Here is a 6,257-nt window from a genome sequence, read left to right on the forward strand (position 1 = left end):
CCTTTATTTTTACCTTCTGCAAGATCTTCTCTTTCGGACTTTTTGACAATTCTTTTCTCTGGGCTAGATGAAGAGTTCCATACTGAAGAGTTGTTGTCAATAAATTTGGTTAGTCTTTTGGATGATATTGAAGCTGCAGTGAAGTCTACTATATCCCAAAGTCATCTATACTTATTATAGCTTATATTGTTGGATTTTGTTGTGTTTCTGGTAGTGTAATTCAATCTAAATCTTCTCTTTAACGTTTTTCTCGCCAACATCAGCCGCTTGTCTTAGTCACCGACATACCGAACAGTCAGGTCCCTGTACGTCTTTGCCTAACGCCGCCTAGAAAACACATATTATGTAAAGAGCAACAGCACTTGTTTTGACGCTGCCATCCTCCTCTGCGGGTATCACCTGGCAAGTGCCGCAATCATCGTCCTCGTGCACACACACATACCGTGCCACGCGATTACGCACGCTCCGGTTCGTCCAAACCATCGGGCGCACCACCCAGCCGCCGATCGACTTCGACTAATCGCAATGAATTTGGTTGACGTACGCATTCCACACCTTCCCCTCGGGCCTGGGTGTACGCGGAGGGCACCAGCGCTATTGCGCAAAAGCTTTGCGGTGGATACAAACATCGGGAGTGATAGAGAAAAAAAAGCCCCCACAAGAACCCACCAACGAGAGTATCCAAGCTGGTAGATTGGATTGTGTTTCGGCTCGTGCAATGTCACCGCTCCCGTGAAATGCGCCGCTGTGACTGATTTGACACCTGTCAAGCGGTGGCCACACCAGAACATGGTTCCAAAAATTTTCGACCAAGTAATAAAAAAAAAACAAAAACAATCGTGTGTAGAATCGGGGAAGACCCTCGGAAGAAATCGAGTGGGAAAATCGTTTTGCCGCCGTCTCCGTTAACCGCCTCGCAACGGCATGCGTGCACCGATTTCAACATCGGGCGAACCGATTTTTCCAGACCTCCAGGCTGCCCCGCGAAGGCCGCACGTACGGCCGCTAAGGTAGCCAATCTCGGTGGGGCTCGGTGCCTCACTTCACAGGTCGGCTTAGGCCAACTCGGAACTCGTTTGATAACGCACTTTGAACCAATTTCGGCCCCGGTCGTGTAAATTAAAGCAGAAAAACGGATTGTTGCGCGCAGGCCATCGCTCATCGGGGCCCAATCCGAGGCTGTGATTTGTAAAGTGATGTGTCCCTAAAAAGGGGTGAAAGAGGAGAAGGGAGGGGGGGGATAAAAACCACACAGTCACACAGCAGCGTGTCGGTGGCGAGGTACGCTTTGCCCCGCGGGCTAGTACACGGGCATTCGGTGCTGATGGTTTATTTGATTTGCCTTACGGGCGGGTTTCATTGCCATCTTTAGCAAACCGTCGCATCGTGGTGCCGCTCCCCCGCTCACCCTCCCATTTTTGTTAACACCACAAGGGTGTGTGTGTGTGCATGAATTCAAGACAAGCGAAATATTGCGATCGGAACGCAGATCGCAAGCGATACGGAGCGTGTGCGGCAGGTCGTTGATAGGCCCGACCGACATCCGTGCCCAGCCTCAGCAAGCAGGCCGAGCACTTTCGATTTCGAATGGATTTGCCTGCCTGCCCCCTGCGCAACCACACACACACATGCACGCACGCGAGACGCACTTATAACGCGGCAATGTAGAGCACGTGCACCAGGCCGCACGCAGCAATACGCAATCGGACTTTTAAAGTTGCGCAAACGTGACCCGTACGTGCGCGAGCTGCAACAAACGAACCAAAAAAACCCACACACACACACACGCACCGTTGTCACCGTCCAACTTTCTCCACCCTCACTCCTGAAAGGTCTTTACGCGCGCGGGCGCGCGTTTATGTTTATGTGAATCCTTTATTGCCCTTCTGCGTTCTGCGCACCTCACGCCTGACATCCTTTCTGGCCTGCTGAAGGCCACACGACGCTCGGGTCGATTGCTGCGGCTGCCCAATGCACTTTGCCAACGGTGCATCGTCTGTTGCGCACCGATCTAGAGCGTTTCGGCGTGTTTCGGCCCCGATTTATTTTCGTGGTGGCTGTTGTTTGTGTGACCCACACACGCCACATGGCACGCGCGATTGGAGCAAAAGGCGATCTTTCAATGTACGCGCCTAGGCCTGGAAAGGAAAGAATTTAAAACAAAATTGAGGCCTCTCTCAACCGCCGTACCGTGTGCGTATGATTACATTGCGCATGATGCAATGCTGCATGGCTTTCTGCACTCTCCCTCCCTCGGCCTCGCATGGAGAAATGATTCGGCTGCATTGGAATGCGATTGATTACGGACAGGCTGGTGCGAAACATTGTAGGGAAATTAGTGTTATTTTGTGCTTTTTTATTTCTCTCTTGGTGTGCTGGTTTTGCTTGCAGTTGGATAAACAATTTCTCATTTTGTGCCCCAGTCCCCGATCACGCGTGTGTGTGTGGTTTTGGCCCCCCGGCAGCGATAAGTGTAACAACAGCCGCACACAATGTCCGCGGGTGAAAGAGACCCAAAAAACAAGCAGAAAGAAGTGCTGGGTTTTTGCATAAGTCTCCACCTTAAACAGCTGATTATTTCCGTAATTGCACAAATCACGCCCGAACGAAAGTAGTTTATCGGCAATGGGCGAGCGAAAAACAACAAACAAACAAGCAACCCACTTTTACCAAAAAAAAAGCACACACCCACACCCTGAAGCTACCTGTTAAGGAAATACAATAAGTTTGCGCGAGCGTCCTGTTTGCGCGAGCGGGCCAGCCCTTGTGTTAATTGCTGCCGTGAAGCCATGCAACACGATGCGTTAGACACCTGTGGGGCCATGTGTGATGCCATCGGACGCCGATGCACTCCGCCAGGTCAGTCTGGCTGCGAGGCGGTCGAATGATGTAAAACTAGCGAGAGGGTAAGAGACCGAACTGGGTACCGATAACGACGACGGGTTACCAACTCGTTACCGTCCTTCCCCGCTGTCCAATTAGTTCCACCTGGGAGGTGTCGTTGTCTGCTAAAATGCTGTTACCCTTCCCGCTTAAATCGTTTCTTTCGCATGTTTGTTTTGTTTCGGTACCGATGACGATAGTGAAAGGAAGATCGGTTTTGTTTCTTTTTCGCGTTTTTTTTTCATTCCTTGGCCGTTTCACTGCACCGTTCCAATCGTGAAGCGATTTGCTAAATGCGCCTGGCGAGTATGCAACCAGCACGCATCGAGAGGATTGGCTTTCGAGTGGTCTGTGGTATGGTGAATGTCCTCATCAATTTATTTATTTTATTTTTTTTGTTAAACACTTTTACGCTTGGATTCCACCTTTCATCCAAAATTGATTCGATTGAAAAGGTAAAAGGTTTATTATAAATAAATATCAAGAGCGGTTATAAGCATTTTTGAAGAGAACATTTCATGAATTGGTTTAGGAACCCTGGACACAAATATTTTAATGGACAAACATATTTTAATGACAAAGCAGTTTTTTAGCAGACGTTGAGGTATTTTTTTTGTAATAATCAAATACTTTAAACTTAACTGTCTACTATTCGCTCTATCTAGTAATCTCAAGTAATTCAATTTATTGACTATGACAGTAAAAATCTACTCGGGAGCAAAATATTGTTGGGTTTCATGAATCTTTCGTGAATCATTCATATAAATTTTCAGAGATAAGTTATTCGAATCCCAAATCGACTCTACAAGGATTCTCGAATCTCGAAAGATACATGAATCTCCAAAGATTCATGAATCTCGAAAAATAAATGAATCTTCAAAGATCCATTAATCAAAAATATTCACATATCAATTAATATTCATATATCTCCTGCCCAAGTGCCACAAATCCACTAAACGACCACTAAACGGCTTCTAAACGCCTCAAATTCTCTACCTAAACGGAATATAGAAAGACTTCGTTTAGCAGACGGCAAAACGACTCATGCATTCTAAAAATAGCAAAAAAGCTGGTGGCGCCATCTGTTTGTGGGATACCCAACCTGTGGAGCTTCCTCGCTTGGAGGAGAGCTTTCTCATTTCCTCTGTACTGTTGTATGGTTTCGCATTGAAGTTATGCATCGCTAGAACTAGAACGGCGATACGATTGTTTAAATACTAAACTCCAACAGAAACCACCAGTACTGAAGCAAGTGAAATTTGAGAAATGGTCGTTGGTGTTGATACCCACGTATCTGACCACACGACCATTCATATAGATTTTGCTCAGAAAGTTAGAAGGCTATATAGGTCATTATAAGATGAAACTTGTCGAAACACATTGCAAGAAAAGGATAGCAATATAATGATGAGTTGTAATACGCCATCTATTGATCAAACCAATGAAGCTGTGAAGCTTTCATTTTTTTCCTATGGATATTCAATTTTCCAGTCGTTTAAGCTTAATCTGTGGCGCTTGGGTGGGATTTATGAACCTTTAGAAATGTTTGATTTTCAAAATGTTGAATTTGCAAGATTCCATCTAAAACATGCACGCTTCTCATGGACCATCATCCCATATTTAAAAATAAACAATCCTTGTTGTGGTTATACTTCCCTAGAAATCTCAAAAGCCTGTATAGACTGGCATGACCACGTAGGATGTTACGTCAAGCAGAAGAATAATAAGAAGCACAAACTCTATGAATCTTTGGATGTGTATGAATCCCTTGATATTCTCTAGAGATTCGTGAATCGAGATATTTTAAATTCTTGATGCTTTCGAGATTCTTCCCAAGCGCCACAGATTAAGCTTAAACGACTGGAAAATTGAATATCCATAGAAAAAAATGAAAGCTCCACAGCTTCATTGGTTTGATCAATAGATGGCGTATTACAACTCATCATTATATTGCTATCCTTTTCTTGCAATGTGTTTCGACAAGTTGCATTTTATTATGACCTATATAGCCTTCTAACTTTCTGAGCAAAAATCTATATAAATGGTCGTGTGGTTAGATACGTGGGTATCAACACCAATAACCATTGCTCAAATCTCACTTGCTTCAGTGCTGGTGGTTTCCGTTGGAGTTTAGTATTTAAACAATCGTATCGCCGTTCTAGTTCTAGCGATGCATAACTTCAATGCGAAACCATACAACAGTACAGAGGAAATGAGAAAGCTCTCCTCCAAGCGATGAAGCTCAACTGGTTGGGGTATCCCACCAACAGATAGCGCCACCAGCTTTTTTGCTATTTTTAGAATGCATGAGTCGTTTGGCGTCTGCTAAACGAAGTCTTTCTATATTCCGTTTAGGTAGAGAACTTGAGTCGTTTAGAAGCCGTTTAGTGGTCGTTTAGTGGATTTGTGGCACTTGGGTTAAGTCTTTTGAGATTCATGAATCTTTGCAAAATTGTTTTGAGATTCAGAATTATTAACTCATTTCAAAAATTCATTCAAGTTTATGAATCTGCATCAGATTTACCAAATAATATAAATCGATAAATTAAAAAACTGAATGAATTTTCCCCTTTTAGGCCGGTCCAATTTCCAATTTATGCCGCTCCGATTTCTTCGCTTGATCGATGGCATTACATAACAACAGCGAAGGTGTGTGAGGCGTACACCCGACTAAAACGCGAAGCAGCAAGAACTGGATTGAGAACCAATGCGACGAAGAAGAAATACCTGCTTGCCGGAGACTCAGACCATGTGGGAAGCAATGTATTAGTTGACGGCGACAATCTCGAGATGATAAAGGAGTTCTGCTATGTTGGGACTGCCCAAGCGCCACAGATTAAGCTTAAACGACTGGAAAATCGAATATGCATAGAAAAAAAAAGAAAGCTCCATGGCGTATTACAAATCATCATTATATTGCTGCTGTCCTTTTCTTGTAATGTGTTTCGACAAGCTTCAACTAATCATAACATATATAGCCTTCTAACTTTCCGAGCAAAAATATGTATGGTCGTGTGGTCAGATACGTGGGTATCAACACCAACGACCATTACTTAAATCTCACTTGATTCAGTGCTGGTGGTTTATATTGGAGTTTAGTATTTAAACAATCGTATCGCCATTCTAGTTCTAACGATGCATAACTTCAATGCGAAACCAAACAACAGTACAGAGCAAATGAGAAAGCTCTCCTTCCTAGCGAGGTAGCTCTACTGGTTGGGTATCCCACCAACAGATGGCGCCAACAGCTTTCTGCTATTTTTAGAGTGTATGAGCCTTTTGCCGTCTTCTAAACGACGTCTTTTTAAATTCCGTTTAGGTTGATAGCTTGAGCCGTTTAGAAGCCGTTTAATAGACGTTTAGAGGATTTGTGG

The sequence above is a fragment of the Anopheles merus genome, chromosome X (genome assembly GCF_017562075.2).
Source record: "Anopheles merus strain MAF chromosome X, AmerM5.1, whole genome shotgun sequence".
Taxonomy (NCBI): domain Eukaryota; kingdom Metazoa; phylum Arthropoda; class Insecta; order Diptera; family Culicidae; genus Anopheles; species Anopheles merus.